Source organism: Equus przewalskii, chromosome 11 (genome assembly GCF_037783145.1).
Source record: "Equus przewalskii isolate Varuska chromosome 11, EquPr2, whole genome shotgun sequence".
NCBI lineage: Eukaryota > Metazoa > Chordata > Mammalia > Perissodactyla > Equidae > Equus > Equus przewalskii.
In genome coordinates this window covers 15,821,372-15,841,386 of record NC_091841.1, presented here as the reverse complement: position 1 = coordinate 15,841,386, position 20,015 = coordinate 15,821,372, and the positions used below count along the sequence as shown (strand labels likewise).

The 20,015-nt window shown below is 37.4% G+C and overlaps 1 protein-coding gene across 1 annotated transcript in view; it reads left to right on the top strand.

Annotated features, from left to right (window-relative positions):
• Positions 1-1,719: 1,719 nt before the first annotated feature.
• Positions 1,720-20,015, top strand: part of LOC103544782 (olfactory receptor 5D18-like) — a 37,756-nt gene continuing 19,460 nt past the window's right edge. Inside the window, exon 1 of the mRNA XM_070563890.1 lies at positions 1,720-1,784. The gene's annotated coding sequence lies outside the window, so the exon portion shown is untranslated. The remainder of the gene's footprint in view (positions 1,785-20,015) is intronic.

Genomic DNA, 20,015 nt, shown 5'->3' with positions numbered 1-20,015 from the left:
AACATAGGGGTACAAGTGTTTTTATGCCTTTGCATTTTCAAGTTCTTTGGATAAATCCCCAGCAGTGGGATAGCTGGATCATATGGTAGATCTATTTTTAATTTTCTGAGGATACTCCATACTGCCTTCCATAGTGGCTGCACCAGTTTGCACTCCCACCAGCAGTTTACGAGGGTTCCCTTCTCTCCACACCCTCTCCAACATTTGTTGTTTCCTATCTTGTTAATTATAGCCATTCTGACCAGAGTGAGGTGATACCTCGTAGTTTTGATTTGCATTTCCCTGATAGCTAATGATGTTGAGCATCTTTTCATATGCCTCTTGGCCATCTGTATATCTTCTTTGTAGAAATGTCTGTTCTGGATTGTTGGTTTTTTCGTTGTTGAGCTGTATGAGTTATTTGTATATTTTGGATATTAACCCCGTATCTGATATATGATTTGCAAATATCTTCTCCCAATTGTTAGGTTGTCTTTTCGTTTTGTTGATGGTTTCCTTTGCTGTGCAGAAACTTTTTAGTTTGAGGTAGTCCCATTTGTTCACTTTTTCTTTTATTTCCCTTGCCTGGTCAGACATGGTACTTGAAAATATGCTGCTAAGACTGATGTCAAAGAGTGTACTGCCTACGTTTTCTTCTAGAAGTCTCATGGTTTCAGGTCTTACATTCAAGTCTAATCCATTTTGAGTTGATTTTTGTGCATGTTGTAGGGGAACGGTCTACTTTCATTCTTTCGCATGTGGCTCTTGTTTTCCCAGCACCATTTATTGAACAGACTCTCCTTTCTCCATCGTATGCTCTTGGCTCCCTTTTCGAATATTAGCTGTCCATAAATGTTTGGGTTTATTTCTGGGATCTCGATTCTGTTCCGTTGATCTGTGTGTCTGTTTTTGTGCCAGTACCATGCTGTTTTGGTTACTATGGCTTTGTAGTATATTTTGAAATCAGGGAGTGTGATACCTCCAGCTTTGTTCTTTTTTCTCAGGAATCCTTTGGCTATTCGGGGTCTTTTGTTGTTACATATAACGTTTAGGATTTTTAAAACATAGATAATAATATCATCTTATGAGTAGATACCCTTTAAAATATGGCACTATTTGGAAAACAAGAAGAAAAATATCTCCTCCATCTCGCTATACTACTTAACAATTATTTTTAATATGCTGCATCTCTTTTATGTATTTCAGCTTAACCATATGTAAACTATGGGAGTTAAAATTAGATCTTTAAGGACCTCTTCTGTGCCTGACCAGTCTGTGACTCTGACATAACTGAAGAGGAATCAGCAGCTGAGTATTAATGGCTGGTTACCTTTGTTCTAAACACATCAGAATAAATTTACAACTACAGCTTCAGGTTATTTTAACTCTTCTCTCCTTTAAGGTCAGCTGATCTGATGACGCAATGACAAAGTGGCCTTCCTCCCAGAAAGAAGCAGACTCTCAAGGCTCTCTCCCTTTCTTTGCATCCTTCATGGCCTGCTACTTTAAACATGTTAAACATTGTTCTCATGATGCAATCAGGTACACAGAAATATCCAGTGTCTATAGATAAATTTAAATGTTCTTCTCTGGAATTCCTAATGACTCTCTGCAACAGTGGAACTGGACATTTTGCCATTCCTAATCAGGCCTGTTCACTGCTATCAGTCAGTTCAACTCCTACTAGTTCCACACAGATTACACAAACTACAGCAGCCAACCATACAACGTTTACTCAAATATTCTGTCTTTTGGAATTTAGAACATTTTGCTTCATATTATTTATTTTTCTCAGAATTTTAAATGTTTTAGCTTATCTCTAAGGGAATCTTACCTCTGGGAGGGTTACGGCCAGTCCCTCATCTTCTCCCTACACTGCACATAAAGGAAATGTAAAACTAAACAAAATTTTATGCCTTTCAGATCTATGTTGGATGGTAGGTGTCTGATTTTTGGAAAAGTTATGTGAACTTTCTGAACTTCAATTTTTATCTCTCAAGTAAAGAAAATAAAATCCATCTTCTGTTGATTTGGGAAAAATCTAATTAATTAATGCCTACTCTGTACCAGGTATTGTGCAGATGGGGTAAAGCCTGAGATGACTAAAGCTTCACTGAAATTCTCATTTAGTAAGATAGTCATTGGGTTCTCCCACAGTAAGACTGTGACTACATAATTAAATTATGAACAGTGACGGGTTTGATGAATTAGATAATACATTCATATTTTAATGAATTAGATAGCATCTGGTCTCAAGTATTAAAATTTTAATTCCATTTCTTTCTTCTCTATAACTCCACACCAAATTTTGATCATTTTAAGTAATCAGTATGTATTTGAAAAATTAATAAGTAAATTTACTTTCAATGTTTGAAAGAATGAAATGAAATTTCATTTTAATCAAATATCATCATTATGATTGTTTCATCATGTATGGAAGAGATTTACTTCAGAATGATAGAGATACAGAGAGAGCCATATAGAATAGTCTTGATTTATACCAGCGTCATGTTTCTTACCAAAAATCATTCAGTGGTCACGTAAACCTACCCCTTATTCTTCCCCCTTTCTTAGTCCGTTGATTACTGTGGAGATCAGACTTTTGAGTGTAGTCTTGTTAAAACTCAGGTCACTTTCCTTAACATCCTGGTGATCTCCTCCCTTGATGGCCCCCCAAAAGTACAGAAATAAACCTGACTATGATTTTTTCTCTACCATTTCACCAATCCTGGGGGGCTATTCAGATAATCATTAATTTCCTATTTTAACAGAGAGCTCAGATCTGGATGAATTGTAATAAGAAAGGTAATGTTTAAACACAGAAATTAGAAACATAAACTATGATACATTCAGACAATTAACAAGAAGTAAGAACAGAGTAATTTGACACATTCTGTATTTCCTGAGCTGTCTTTGTCAGATTTTCTCCAATCTTTCACTGAAAAACAAGTCAGTAACTTTCTGCTTTATTTATTTCCCATGAATTTCCTCGTCATGAAAAAAGATCATTACTCTCATGCTTTGAATTCCTTTATGCAATTGACACAGAAATGGTAAACTATCATTTATGGATTGTATAGAATATGTGTAAGCACAAGAGAAGCTCTATATTACCAGGTAGATGGAGCAATAGCTTCAACAGATTATTGTATGTAAATTATGGTTAAAATTTCCCAATAAGCAGCAGTCAAGGCACAAATAATCATTAAACTGCTACTTTAATCATAAGTTCTAACATTATATTTTCATTGACCCAAAAACAGTGGTTAATTGTGAGTTGATTATGTAAAACAATATGTGTCCAACTCACCAGTCGTTTGGCTTAAATCTAAGGAACGTGCAATGATTCATGACTACCCTACTCAGAATCAACAAACACATTCAATGAAGATACATTAATAAATCTCACTGTGCAAACAATTCTGAGGAACTCTGAAGATAGAAGTTACCTACACTTTAAGGTAAGGCATCCGGGTTTTTTCTATAGCAAATTAAAGACTCTTTTCCCAGTTTCATTTTAATTTTCAAAAGAAGAAACTGGTATCTTCAGTATTTATGTTGGCAACTGCAGTTTATCTCTCCTTAAACAGCACATTTATTACATTCTCTGGGAAAAATAAAACCAGAGACGATACATGGTTCCTGTGTGATTTCCAAACAGTTTGACCTGGGAGATGTTTAACTTGCACACATTTATTGTGGTAACTCTGAGTTTGGTAATTCCCATTTGGGATAATTTGACCATGGTGAAGCTGACCTTTTTTTTCCTTCAACTTTATTTAAAGATCTAAAAATAAGTATATCGATCGAGTCATATTTTTCCTATGTGTATATGGAAACAAGATCAAAGCAGATCCACTTTAATATGGAAATAGTTATGAGGAAACTCTGATGACCTGGAAAGAAAGGTAATAATATTCACATCTCAGAAAGAAAAGAAGTAGAAAGAAAAGAAGTTTCAGTTTCAGGTAAAAGAAAACCATTAATGTTGCCTCAATTTACAATTTGTGGAGGATACTGAACACTCCATCATGCATCTCATATTGTCTAATAAAAACTTTTTAAAAAATTTATCTGCTGTCCTTTCCTTCTCAGTGTCCTTGGCTGGTGATGTTTCTGTCAAAAATTCATCCAGGCAATCCCCTTATGCACTTTATCCCTGTGATGGAAGATATTCCCACACTTTATTGTGATTATTTCTTTTTAGCTCATTACTGATTTCCCAATAACCTAATCTTCTCTGATAGCATTTTCTTCAAACTCCATGGACTACATTTTCCAAATTTGCTTACATGTAAAACTTGGCATTTTAACAACTTTGAAAGCATAATTCAGTGGCATTAATTACATGTACAATATTGTGCAACCATCACCACTATAAATTTCCAAAACTGTTTCACCATCCCAAACAGAAATTCTGTACCCATTAAGTAGTAACTTTCCTTCTCCTCTTCCCTCTGCCACTGATATCCTCTAATCTACTCTGTCTCTATGAATTTGCCTATTCTGGATTTCAAATATAAATGGAATCACAATATTTCTTCTTTTGTGTCTGGCTTATTTCATCTAGCATAATATTTGCAAGGGTTATCCATGTGTCAAAATTTTCACTTCTTTTTATGGATGAAAAGTTTTCTATTGTGTGCATATATGACATTTGATTATCCATACTCTCTTGATGGACACTGGGGTTCTTTCCATCTTTTGGCTATTGGGAATAATGCTATCAAGAACATTGTTGTGCAAATATCTATCTGAATCCCTAATTTCAATCATTTTAGGTATATAACTAGTGGGGGTACATGGTAATTGTGTGTATAGATTTTTGAGAAACCATCAAACTATTTTACAGTGGCTGACCAGTTTCCATTCCCACATGCACTGCACAAGTGTTCCAAATTCTAGGCACCCTGGCTAATACTTGTTGTTTCCATTGTTATTATTACTTTTGGAATCCTAGTTAGTGTGAAGTGGTTTCTCATAGTGGTTTTGATCTGCTTTCTCTAATGAACAATGATGGTGGACAACGTTTCATGTGCTTATTGACCATTTATATATATTCTCTGGAGAAATGTCTACTCAAATATTTTACCCAGTTTTTTTTAATTTTTATTTTTTTCAGATGTAGATCATATTTCGAATTCTGTATACATTACATCATGTTCACCACCCGAACACTAATTATAGTGCAACCCCTCACATGTGATCCTAATCACCCCTTTTGCCCTCCCCCCTCCTCCCTTCCCCAATGGTAACCACCAGTCCAATCTCGGATGCTATGTGTTTTTTTTTTGTCGTTTTTATCTTCTACTTATGAGTGAGATCATATGGTATTTGACTTTCTCCCTCTGACTTATTTCACTCAACATAATACCCTCAAGGTCCATCCACGTTGTCACAAATGGCTGGATTTTGTCATTTCTTATGGCTGAGTAGTAGTCCATCGTGTATACATACCACATCTTCTTTATTGTGTATAATGCCACAATGAACATAGGGGTGCAGGTATCTTTATGCCTTTGTGTTTTCAAGTTCTTTGGATAAATAACCAGCAGTGAAATAGCTGGATCATATGGTAGATCTATCCTTAATTTTCTGAGGATACTCCATACTGCTTTTCATAGTGGCTGCCCCAGTTTGCACTGCCACCAGCAGTGAACGAGGGTTCCCTTCTCTCTGCACCCTCTCCAATATTTGTTGTTTCCTATCTTGTTAATCATAGCCATTCTGACTAGAGTGAGGTGATACCCCATTGTAGTTTCGATTTGCATTTCCCTGATAGCTAATGATTTTGAGCATCTTTTCATATGCCTGTTGGCCATCTGTATATCTTCTTTGTAGAAATCTCTGCTTAGATCCTTTGCCCATTTTTCAATTGGATTGTTGGTTTTTTTGTTGTTGAGCTGTATGAGTTCTTTGCATATTTTGGATATTAACCCCTTATCTGATATGTGGCTTGCAAATATCTTCTCCCAATTGTTAGGTTGTCTTTGCGTTTTGTTGATGGTTTCCTTTGCTGTGCAGAAACTTTAGTTTGATGTAGTCCCATTTGTTCATTTTTTCTTTTGTTTCCTTGCCCAGTCAGACATGGGACTTGAAAATACGCTGCTCAGACCAATGTCATAGAGCGTACTGCCTATGTTTTCTTCTAGAAGTCTCATGGTTTCGGGTCTTACATTCAAGTCTTTAATCCATTTTGACTTGATTTTTGTGCATGGTGTAAGGGAATGGTCTACTTTCATTCTTTTGCATGTGGCTGTCCAGTTTTCCATACACCATTTATTGAAGAGACTCTCCTTTCTCCATCGTATGCTCTTGGCTCCCTTGTTGAATACTCTGTCCATAAAGGTGTGGGTTTACTTCTGGGCTCTCAATTTTGTTCCATTGATCTGTGTGTCTGTTTTTGTGCCCATACCATGCTGTTTTGGTTACTATGGCTTTGTAGTATAATTTGAAATCGGGGAGTGTGATACCTCCAGCTTTGTTCTTTTTTCTCAGGAATCCTTTGGCTATTCGGGGTCTTTTGTTGTTCCATATAAATTTTAGGATTCTTTGTTCTATTTCTGTAAAAAATGTTGTTAGAACTTTGATAGGGATTGCGTTGAATCTATAGATTGCTTTAGGAAGTATGGACATTTTAACAATGTTTATTCTCCCATTCCAAGAGCATGGAATATCTTTCCATTTCTTTGTGTCTTCTTCGATTTCTTTCAACAATGTTTTATAGTTTTCGTTGGACAGATCTTTCACCTCTTTCATTAAGTTTATTCCTAGGTATTTTATTCTTTTTGTTGCAATTGTAAATGGGATTGTATTCTTAATTACTCTTTCTGCTACTTCGTTGTTTGTGTATAGAAATGCAACCGATTTTTGTACATTGATTTTGTATCCCGCAACTTGACTGTATTCCTTTATTATTTCTAAGAGTTTTTTAGTGGACTCTTTAGGGTTTTCTAGATATAAAATCATGCCATCTACAAAGAGTGACAGTTTCACTTCTTCTTTTCCAATGTGGATCCCTTTTATTTCTTTTTCTTGCCTGATTGCTCTGGCTAGGACTTCCAATACTGTGTTAAATAAGAGTGGTGACAGTGGGCATCCTTGTCTGGTTCCTGTTCTTAGAGGGATAGCTTTCAGTTTTTCTCCATTGACAATGATAATTGCTGTGGGTTTGTCATACATGGCCTTTATTATGTTGAGGTATTTTCCTTCTATACCCAATTTATTTAGAGTTTTTATCACAAATGGATGCTGTATCTTGTCAAATGCTTTCTCTGCATCTATTGAGATGATCATGTGATTTTTATTCTTCATTTTGTTTATGTGGTGTATCACGGTGATAGATTTGTGGATGTTGAACCATCCCTGCGTCCCTGGAATGAAACCCACTTGATTATGGTGTATGATCTTTTTAATGTATTGTTGTATTCGATTTGCTAGTATTTTTGTTGAGGATTTTTGCATCTATGTTTATCAGTGATATTGGCCTGTAATTTTCTTTTTTTGTGTTGTCCTTGTCTGGTTTTGGTATCACGATAATGTTTGCTTCATAGAAGGAGTTAGGAAGCCTTCTCTCCTCTTCAATTTTTTGGAAGAGTTTGACAAAGATAGGTATTAAGTCTTCTTTGAATGTTTGGTAGAATTCATCAGGGAAGCCATCTGGTCCTGGACTTTTATTTTTTGGGAGGTTTTTAATTGCTATTTGGATCTCCTTACTGGTGATCGGTCTATTCAAATTTTCTACATCTTCTTGGTCCAGTTTTGGAAGGCAGTATGTTTCTAACAATTTATCCATTTCTTCTAGATTATGCAATTTGTTGGCGTATAGATTTTCATAGTATTCTCTTATCTTTTGTATTTCTGAGGTGTCCATTGTAATCTCTCCTCTTTCATTTCTGATTTTATTTATTTGAACCTTCTTTCTTTTTTTCTTGGTGAGTCTAGCTAAGGGTTTCTCAATTTTGTTTATCTTTTCAAAGAACCAGCTCTTGGTGTCATTAATTTTTTCTATTGTTTTTTTTAGTCTCTATTTCGCTTATTTCTGCTCTGATTTTTTTTAAAGCATTTTTTTATTAAAGATTTTATTTTTTTCCTTTTTCTCCCCAAAGCCTCCAGTACATAGTTGTATATTCTTCGTTGTGGGTCCTTCTAGTTGTGGCATGTGGGACGCCACCTCAGCGTGGTTTGATGAGCAGTGCCATGTCCGCGCCCAGGATTCAAACCAATGAAACACTGGGCCGCCTGCAGCAGAGTGCGTGAACTTAACCACTAGGCCACAGGGCCAGCCCCTCTGCTCTGATTTTTATTATTTCCTTCCTTCTGCTGATTTTGGGCTTTGTTGTTGTTGTTCTTTTTCCAGTACCTTTAGGTGCACTTTTAGATTGTCTATTTGGGATTTTTCTTCTTTATTGAGGTAGGCCTGAATTGCTATAAACTTCCCTCATAGAACCACTTTTGCTGTATCCCACAGATTTTGGCATGTCGTGTTTTCATTTTCATTTGTCTCCACGAAATTTTTTATTTCTTCTTTGATTTCTTCATTGACCCAATCATTGTTCAGTAGCATTTTGTTCAATCTCCACATTTTTGTGGTTTTTCTGGTTTTCTTTCTGTAGTTGATTTCCAGTTTCATACCTTTGTGGTCAGAAAAGATGCATGGTATGATTTCAATCTCCTTAAATTTATTGAGACTTGTTTTGTGGCCTAATATGTGATCAATCCTGGAGAATGTTCCATGGGCATTTGAAAAGAATATTCTGTGGTTTTTTAATGGAATGTTCTGTATATAGCTACTAAGTCCATCTGGTCTAATGTGTCCTTTAAGGCCAGTGTTTCCTCATTGATCTTCTGTTTGGATGATCTATCCATTGGTGTAAGTGGAGTGTTAATGTCCCCTAATATTATTCTGTTACTGTCTATTTCTCCTCTTATGTCTGTTAATAATTGCTTTATATATTTAGGTGCTCCTATGTTGGGTGCGTAGATATTTACAAGTGTTATATTTTCTTGTTGGATTGTTCCCTTTATCATTATGTAGTGCCCTTCTTTGTCTCTTATTACAGTTTTTGATTTAAAGTCTATTTTGTCTGATAGAAGTATTGCTACCCCCGGTTTCTTTTCTTTGCCATTTGCATGGAATATCTTTTTCCATCCTTTCACTTTCAGTTTGTGAGTGTCTGTAGTTCTGAGATGTGTCTCTTGTATGCAGCATATACATGGATCTTGTTTTTTTATCCAGTTGGCCACCCTATGACATTTGATTGGAGCATTTAGTCCATTGACATTTAAAGTAGCTATTGATAAATATGTATTTATTGCCATATTGTCACTTTTTCTTTTTTGGGGGGGTGTTTTAGTAGTTCTCAGTTCCTTTCTTTTTCTTGTTCCCTTTACTTGGGGTTTGATGGCTATCTTTAGTAATATGTTTGATTGCTTTTGTCTTACTTTTTTTCCTTCTTGTTATAGGTTTCTGGTTTGTGGTTACCATGAGGATCCTATGTAACATACTATGCATATAACAGCCTATATTGACTAGATAGACTCTGTAGCTCGACCTCTTTCTAAAAGCTCTACTTTTTCACTCCCCTCCTCCCACATTATATGTTTTTCACATCATATATAGTCTTTTGTTTAGTGTGTGTCTACCCATTACCCTCTTATCACTGAAATAGGTAATTTTAGTACATTTGTCTTTTAACCTTCTTAGTATCTTCACAGGTAGTTGATCTGTTGCCTTTACTATACTTTTACCTTACAAGTGATTTTATTGCCTATTTTTTCTTGTTGTTGTTTTGGGGTTTTTTTTGATAATTTTTCTCTTTTATCTCTATTTGTGGTCATTGCTTTCCCACTTAAATAAGCCCCTTCAGCATTTCTTGTAGAACTGGTTTCTTAGTGATAAACTCCTTTAATTTTTGCTTGTCTGGGAAGCTCTTTATCTCTCCTTCCATTCTGAATGACAGCCTTGATGGATAGAGTATTCTTGGTTGTAGGTTTTTTCCTTTTAGCACTTCAAATATGTCGTGCCATTGTCTTCTCGCCTGTAGGGTCTTGACTGAGAAGTCCACTGACAGCCTGATGGGCTTCCTTTTATATGTCACTTGTGGCCTTTCTCTTGCTGCTTTTAGGATTCTCTCTTTGTCTTTAATTTTAGACATTTTGATTATAATATGTCTTGGTGTGGGCCTCTTTGGGCTTCTCTTGTTTGGAGCTCTCTGTGCATCCTGAACTTGGATGTCTGTTTCCTTCCTCAGGTGAGGAAAATTTTCCTCTATTTTGACAAATAAATTTTCTGCCCCTTTGTCTCTCTCTTCTCCTTCTGGGACCCCTATAATCTGAATGTTGGCACGCTTGATATTGTCCCAGAGTTCCCTTACACTGTTCTCATTCTGTCTAATTCTTTTTTCTCTTTTCTGTTCTGCTTGGGTGATTTCCTCCAATCTTTTGTCTAGCTCCCGGATCCGTTCCTCTGCTTCCTCTACTCTGCTATTGAGTCCCTCTAGTGAATTTCTCACTTTGAGCATTGTATTTTTCATTTCTGATTGGTTCTTTTGTATATCTTCCAATTCTTTGCTGATGTGCTCACTGTGTTCATCCATTCTTCTCTGCATATCTGTGAGTATCCTCATTATATTTTGTTTGAATTATTTGTCAAGGAGGTCGCTAGTTTCTGTTTCACTTAGTTCTTTTTGTGGTGTTTTGTAGTGTTCCCTTGCTTGGAAAGTATTCCTTTGGCTCCTCATTATGCCTCTTTCTCTGTGCTATTTTCTTTGTTCTAGGTGGGTCGGCTATGTCTCCTGATCTTGGAGAAGTGGCCTTATGTATAAGATGTCTTATGGAGCCCAGCATTGTTCTTCCCTCTCATCACCAGGCCATAAGAACCAGGAGTGACCCCTTTGTTGGCTACTTGTATTCTTCTGCTGTGGCATGGTTGCTCCCACTGAAGGTACACAGGGAGTCTGATCTTTCCTTCTCTGGCCAGCTATTTATAAATCCGATTTGGAGGGGCCTCAGCACTGTTGGCTACAAAGTCTATTATCACACTCTTATTGCAATTGTCCTCTTAATTGGGTTGGTACCCAGTGTAGCTAGTTGCTAGGCTCAGGGGCGTACAGTTGTGATAGGCCTGAGGCCAACAAGGCTGTTGTCAGTTCTCTTAGGAGTGCAGCTGAGTGGGGCTAGCCCTTGGCATGGAGGCACTCAGTTGTCTCAGGCTTTGGAAGGTGAGGCTGATCCTTTTTATGGCTATTTGTGAAGCACAAGTCTTCTACCACTGATAAACCTCAACCCCCACTGGACCACATACACTGTCAACACAGTCCTGGTCTGTGCACTCTTCTCAACCCCCTGGAGCTTACCCCAACACCACACTGCAGAGGCCCCCACCTCTGCCCCAATGCCCCCCACAGTTCACTTGGTCCTCACACAAGCCCTGCCCCACAGAGGCAGACACCCTTGCCTGACTGTAGAGGATCAAGGCACTCAGTCAATGCAGGCTGAAAAGTAGCCTGAGGGCTTGCTGTTAGGTGGGACCTGTCCCTAGGGTGGGTTGCCTGCCCTGGATGAACTGGATTAAATCTGTGCTCTAGTGGGTGTGGCAGATCCCTGGGCTAACAGCCCAAGGGATGCACCTCAATGGCCCCCACAGGTGTCTGTATCAGCACGCCTGGACCAGCTCAGAACAAGGGTTCCCACCAATGTCTCAGTCTCAGCAGAGCATCCTCCTCTCGCCAAATGCCCCCAGAGCCCACCAGGTGAGTCTTGTTTCAACAAAGGACAGTCAGCCTTCTCTCTGGTGATTTTAGGTTGCTGCAATGAGTGAGTTTGTATGTGGGCCCTTTAAGACCCGGATGTTTTTAGCTTTCGGCCCGATGGCTTTTCTGGGGTATCCTCGCTGCAGTTCATAGCCAGCAAAGCCAGACAGTAAGACCCCCCTCTCAGTTGGGCTGAGTCTGAAGGATGGTTATAGCAGTATTTCCCCTGCTCCAGACCTCACTCCTCCAGGGAGGGCTGCGTACCTTAGGGTGGCTCCCACCTGGCCAGCTGAGAAGCTCAGCTGCTCCCAAAGGTGGCTTTTTTCCTCTCCTGCCAGAGTTACTGCCTCTTCTGCTTTCGTCAGGACTGTCCCTTGTCGTGGGGGTTCTTTTTAACCAGTTTTCAGTTTTCAATCCAGGGTGATTCTTTCCAAAATTGTTGTAACCTGGTTGTGTTCGTGGGAGGAGGCGAGTTCAACGTCTGCTCACAGCGCCATCTTGACAAGATCTTTTGCCCAATTTTTAACTGGGCTGTTTATGTTTTTGTTGTTGAGTTATAGTAGTTCTGTATATATTCTGGATATTAATCACCTATCAGATATGTAATTCACAAATATTTTCAAAGAGCCTGTGGACTGTTTTTACTTTCTTGATAATATCCTTTGACATACAGAAGTTTTTAATTTTTATGGAGTCCAGCTTGATTATTTTTTGCTTTTGTAGCTCATGCTTTTATTTTATCTGAGAATCCATTGCCATATTCAGGACAATGAAGATTGACCCCTGTGTTTTCTTCTAAGAGTTTTACAGTTTTAGTTTTTGCATTTAGATCATTGATCTATTTTGCGTTCACTATTGTATATAATGTGATGTAAGGATACAATCTCATTCTTTTTCATGGGGAAATATAGTTGTCCCAGTATTGTTTGTTGAAGAGACTAGTCTTTACTTATTGAATTCACCTGTTACCCTTGTTAAAAATTAATGTCATAGATTTATGGAATTTTTTCAGGTCTCAAATATCTACTCCACTGGTCTGTATATCTAACCTTATGTCATATCACGTTGTTTTGATCACAGTACTTTATAGTAAGTTTTGAACTTAAGGAGTGTGAGTCCTCAAACTTTGATTCTTTTCAAAGATTACCTTAGTTATTTGAGACCCCTTGAAATTTCACATACAATTGAGGAGCTATTTGACTATTTTTTTTAGAAAAAAAGACTTTTGAAATTTTGATAGAGACTCCTGTACAATTGTAGATCACTAGGCAGTATTGCCATTGTATAAACATCAAGTCATCCAATTCCTGAACCGTGGAATAAGTGGGTATCTTTCCCTTTATTTAAATATTTCTTAACTTTTGTCAGTAATGTTTCGTAGTTTTCAATGTACAAGTCTTACACCTCTTTGGTGAAATTTATCCCTAGGAATGTTACCTTTTTTGATGTTATGTAAATTGCTTTCTTTTATTTTCTGGATTGCTTGCTGCTGGTGTAGAGAAACATAACTGATTTTTGCATGTTGATTTTGTACCCTGCAGCTTTACTGAATGTGTTTATTGGCTTTGGTAACTTCCTTGTGGATATTTAGGATTTTCTATGTATAGGAGAATGTCATCATTGAGTAAAGAAGTTTTCCTACTTCCTTTTAAATTTGGATGCTTTTTTTCTTTCTTTTCTTTTCTAATTGTTCTGGTGAGAGTCTCCAGCACAATGTTGAATGGGAGTTGTGAATGTGGGCATCCTTATCTTCTTCCTGATTTTAGGTGAAACACTTTCAGTCATTCATCATTGAGTATGATGTAAGGACTGGGATTTTTATCAATGCCCTGTATTATATTGTGTAATTTCCCTTCTGTATCTGGTTTTCTAAGTTTTTTTTAATAATCAAATGTTACTGGATTTTGTCAAATGCATTTTCTATGACAATTTAGATAGTGATGGGGTCTCTCCTTAGTTCTATTAATGTGTACATTCCTTGATTAATTTTCTTATGTTGAACCACCCTTGAATTCCTGGGATATATCACACTTGGTCTTGACATATAATCCTTTTTATATGTTATTGAATTTGGTTGCTGGTATTTTGTTGACAATTTTTGCATCATATTCATAAGGAATATTGGCCTATAATTTTCTTTTCTAGTGATGTATTCATTTGACTTTGGTATCAGAGTAATTCTGGCTTCCTAGGATGAGATAGAAAGTGTCACTTTTGATTTTTTTGAAAGAGCTTGGTGGAATTCATGAATGAAATTATATGATTCTGGACTTTTCTTTGTTGAGAGATTCTTGTTGCTAATTCAATCTCTACTTGTCATGGGTCTTCTCAGATTTTCTAAGCCTTCTTGAGTCAGTTTAAGCAATTGGTTTGTTTATAGGACTTTGCCCATTTTCTCTAGGTTGTATAATTTGTTGCTGTACACTTGTTAACTGTATTCTCTTATAATCCTTTTATTGCTGTAGGGTCTTGGTAGTGTACCTTCTTTCATTTCTTATTTTAGTTATTTTTGTCTACATTTTGTCATTCTACCCAAGGTCTGTGAATTTTGTGGATCTTTTCAAAAACCAACTGTTTGTTTTATTCTCTGTGTTTTTCCTATTCATTACTTAAATTTTGTCCTCTCTAATCTTAATGTTTTTCCTTCTGGTAGCGTTGAGTTTAGCTTGCTCTATTTATTTGTTTAGTTCCTCAAGGCTTAAACTTAGATTATTGACTTGAGATCATTTTTATTTTATTCTATTTATTTATTTATTTACTGAGGAAGATTTGCCCTGAATTAATGTTGGCTGACAATCTTCCTCTTTTCTTTTTTGTATGTGAGCCATTGTCACAGCACAGCCACTGACACATGAGTGGTGTAGGCTTGCACCCAGGAAACGAACCAGGCCATTCATGCAGAGCACAGTGAACTTAACCACTAGGCCACTGGGGCTGGTCCAAGATCCTGTTTATTTTTTAACATAAACTTTTACTGCTATTCATTTCTCTCCGAGTACTGTCTTTACTGTGTCTCATAAGTTTTGATACGTTGTGTTATTTTAATTTGTCTCTAGGAATTTTCTAATTGTTCTTGTGATTTCTTTTCAGCCCTTTGGTTGTTTAAGAATGTACTGTTTAATTTCAACTTATTTGAAAATTTTCGAGTTTTCCTTCTGTCAGTGATTTCTAGCTTCAGTTCATTGTGGCTGGATAAGATGCTTTGTATGCATGGGGAAGGAGCAGAGCAAAATGGTGGGGTGAGCTGACCCGGGATTCTCTCCCCTCCAAAATACAACAAAAGATTGGAAGAACTGAATTTCAGAGAATAAACATAATGCTGGCTGATTAGAGACCTACAATACCAAGAAGGCAGAGATCATAAACCCTACTTACAGCCTCAGAGGCACTGGAATGGTAGGAGAGACCGTCACTCCCTCCCCTAGAGTCTGTGATCGCTGCGGCGGGGGTCGGGAAGGAGCGGGGGAGGGGCCCCGTGGCTGGCGGATCATCCAGGACTCCTGCCCTGGTTTAGTGGAGACCCGCTGACTGGGGGAAAGCTTCTGTCTGTGGGGACCCCACAAACCAAGGGCCTTGGGAGACCAGAAAACAGAACTGATCTGAACCCAGACCGGAGTGTGTGAGTAACAGCCCCTCCCTCCCGGCAAATCCAGTGGCTGCAGCCATCTTGCCTCAAGTTGGAGAGCTCGTAACAGGTGGCTCTCAACCCCCATCTAGTGGCGAAAGGCTGTAACTGCAACCGAATTGTACCACCATGGGAAAAAATCGCTCCTCTACCATCCAGCAATTTATAAAAGCCCCAGACCAGAAGGAAAACAATAAAAACATAGAATTAAGTCTTGTGGACTTGGAATTAGGTAAACTAAGTGATAATGAGTTCACAGCAGCTATAATCGAAAAACTCAATGAGGTAGAGAGAAAGATAGAGAAACAAGCCGAGTTCTGGAGTTACTTCACAAAAGAGTTTGAAATGATAAAGAAGAATCAAACAGAATTACTTGAGATGTAAAACACAATGGACCAGATAAAACAGAATACGGATTCCCTGAATGCCTGTGTAGACACCATAGAAGAGAAAATTAACATAATTGAAGATAGACAGGCTGAATGGCTCCAGACAGAGGAAGAAGGAGAACTAAGAATTAAAAAAAATGAGGAAAATCTCCAAGAGATAATGGATTCAATGAGGAGTAAGAACATAAGGATCATAGGAATTCCTGAGAATATGGAAAAGGAAAATGGAGCAGAAAGTGTACTTAATGAAATTATTGAAGAGAACTTCCCAAATCTAGGGATCGATGGAGAAATGTGTGTAGAGGATTGTTTTAGATTGCCTAGATTTGTCAATGTAAAGAGAGCTACCCCAAGGCACACAGTAGTAAAATTGGCAAAAAGGAAAGATAAGGAAAAAATACTCAGGGATGTAAGAAATAAAAAGAGAATAACCTATAAAGGAGCCCCTATCAGACTGTCAGCAGATTTCTCTACAGAAACCCTACAAGCTAGGAGATAATAGAGTGACATATTCAAAGCTTTAAAAGATAAAAATCTTCAGCCAAGAATACTCTATCCAGCAAGAATTTCCTTCAGATATGAGGGAGAAATTAAATCTTTTCCAGACAAACCAAAGTTAAGGGAATTTGTAACCAAAAGCCCTCCATTACAAGAAATCCTCAAGAAGGCTCTCATACCTGAAAAAAGAAAAAAGGGAGAAAGGGGACACAATCCACAGACTAGGGAGACCGATGGATAGAACCAGAACAGGATAGCAATTATTCAATTATAGAATTAGGGTAAATGTAAGGAAACTACCAAAGCAAGGATGATCTTAGCACTCTAACTACAAATTAATAAGACGAGTTGGAATAAAAAATGAAAATAATTATTTAGGAGGGGAAGAGCAAAGGTTCTAAATCAGTATTGGTCAAGGAAGTAAGAGACCACCAGAGAATACACTATATTATACACGAGATTCTAAATACAAACTTCAAGGTAGATGCTAAAATAAAGTACAGAACAGAGTCACAAATCATATATAAGGAAAAATCTAAGAAACCTAGCATAAGAAATTGCTGTATTAAATGGGTAGTTTAAAGCAAACAGGAAAAGAAACGCAGGAAAACAAGATAATGAGCGACAGATTGACAGCATTAAGTCCACATGCATCAATAATCACTCTCAATGTGAACGGATTGAACTCTCCAATAAAAAGACACAGAGTGGCAAAATGGATTAAAGAACAAGATCCAACAATATGTTGCCTCCAGGAAACACACCTCAGCCCCAAGGACAGACACAGACTCAGGGTGAAGGGGTGGGGGACAATACTTCAAGCAAATAGCAAGGAAAAAAAAGGCAGGTGTTGCAATTCTTATAACAGACCAAGTGGATTTCAAAATAAGACAGGTAAAGAGAGACACAGAGGGACAATATATAATGATCAAAGGGACACTTCATCAAGAAGAAATAATGCTTATAAATATCTATGCACCCAACACAGGAGCACCAAGATTCATAAAGCAACTATTAACGGACCTAAAGGAAGATGTTAAAAACAAGACAATAATAGTAGGGGACCTCAACACCCCACTCACATCAATGGACAGATCATCCAGACAGAAAATAAACAAGGAAATAGTGGAGCTAAATGAAAAACTAAAACAATTGGACTTAATAGACATATATAGATCACTTCACCCTGAAAGAGCTGAATACACATTCTTCTCAAGTGCACATGGAACATTCTCAAGGATAGACCATATGTTGGGAAACAAGGCAAGCCTCTACAAATTTAAAAAAATTGAAATAATAACAAGCATCTTCTCCGATCAGAGTGCTATAAGGCTAGAAATTAATTTCAAGAAAAAAGCTGAGATAGGCACAAAGATGTGGAGACTAAACAACACACTACTGAACAAGCAACGGATCCTTGAAGAAATTAAAGAAGAAATAAAAAAAAATACCTGGAAACAAATGAAAATGATAGCATGTCATACCAACTCATATGGAATACAGAAAAGCTGTATTAAGAGGAAAATTCATCACAATACAGGCACATCTTAACAGACAAGAAAAATCCCAAACAAGCAACCTTAAAGCACACCTAACTGAACTAGAGAAAAAAAGAACAAATGAAGCCCAAAGTCAGCAGAAGGAGAGAAATAATAAAAATCAGAGCAGAAATAAATACTATTGAAACGAAAAAGGCAGTAGAAAGAATCAATGAGACAAAGAGCTGTTTTTTTGAGAAGATAAATAAAATTGACAAACCACTAGCCAGATTTACAAAGAAAAAATGGAGAAAGCTCAAATAAACAAAATCAGAAATGAGCGAGGAGAAATAACAACAGACTCTGCAGAAATACAACGGATTATAAGAGAATACTACAAAAAAACTATATGCCAACAGAATGGATAACCTAGAGGAAATGGATAAATTCTTGGACTCCTAGAATCTCACTCAAGAAGAGGCAGACTATTTGAACAGACTAATCACAAGGAAAGAGATTGAAACAGCAATCAAAAACATCCCAAAGAATAAAACCCCATGACCAGATGGCTTCCCTGGGGAATTCTACCAAACTTTCAGAGAGGATTTAATACCTATCCTTTTCAAGCTATTCCAAAAAATTAGGGAAGATGGAACACTTCCTAACACATCCTATGAGGCCAACATCACGCTGATACCAAAACCTGACAAGGACACCACGAAAAAAGAGAACTACAGGCCAATATCACTGATGAACATAGATGCAAAATTCTAAACAAAATTTTGGCAAGCAGAATTCAGCAATTCATCAAAAGGATCATACATCATGATCAGGTGGGATTCATACCAGGGACACAGGGATGGTTCAACATCTGCAAATCAATCAACGTGATACACCACATCAACAAACTGAGGAATAAAAACCACATGATCATCTCAATAGATGCAGAGAAGGCATTTGACAAGATCCAACAGCCATGTATGATAAAAACTCTGAACAAAATGGGCAAAGAAGGAAACTACCTCAACATAATAAAGGCCATATATGGCAAACCCATAGCCAACATCATACTCAATGGGGAAATACTGAACACCATCCCCCTGAAAACAGGAACGAGACAAGGATGCCCTCTATCACCACTCTTATTTAACATAGTACTGGAGATCCTGGCCAGAGCAATCAGGCAAGAAAAAGGAATAAAAGGAATCCAAATAGGGAGGGAAGAAGTGAAACTCTCGCTGTTTGCAGACGACATGATCTTATATATAGAAAACCCCAAAGAATCCATTGGAAAACTCTTAGAAGTAATCAACAACTACAGCAAAGTCGCAGGGTATAAAATCAATTGGCATAAATCAGTAGCATTTCTATACTCCAGTAATGAACCAACAGAAAAAGAACTCAAGAACACAATACCATTCACAATCACAACAAAAAGAATAAAATACCTTGGGAGAAATTTAACTAAGGAAGTGAAGAACATATATAATGAAAATTACATGGCCTTTCTGAGAGAATTGGATGACGACATAAGGAGATGGAAAGACATCCCATGTACTTGGATTGGAAGAATAAACATAGTTAAAATGCCCGTTCTACCTAAAGCAATCTGCAGATTCGACGCCATCCCAATCAGAATCCCAATGACATTCTTTACAGAATTAGAACAAAGGATCCTAAAATTCATATGGGGCAACAAAAGACCCCGAATTGCTAAAGCAATCCTGAGAAAAAAGAACAAAACGGGATGCATGACAATCCCCGACTTCCAAACATACTGCAAAGCTACAGTAATCAAAACAGCATGGTACTGGTACAAAAACAGGTGCACAGATCAATGGAACAGAATTGAAAGCCCAGAAATAAAACCACACATCTATGGACAGCTTATCTTTGACAAAGGAGGTGAGGGAATACAATGGAGAAAAGAAAGTCTTTTCAACAAATGGTGCTGGGAAAACTGGAAAGCCACATGAAAAAGAATGAAAATTGACCATTCTTTTTCACCATTCACCAAAATAAACTCTAAATGGATCAAAGACCTAAAGGTGAGACCTGAAACCATAAGGCTTCTGGAAGAAAACGTAGGCAGTACACTCTTTGACATCAGTATTAAAAGGATCTTTTTGGACACCATGCCTTCTCAGAGAAGGGAAACAATAGAAAGAATAAACAAATGGGACTTCATCAGACTAAAGAGCTTCTCCAAGGCAAGTGAAAACAGGATTGAAACAAAAAAACAACCCACTAACTGGGAAAAAATATTTGCAAGTCATATATCTGACAAAGGCTT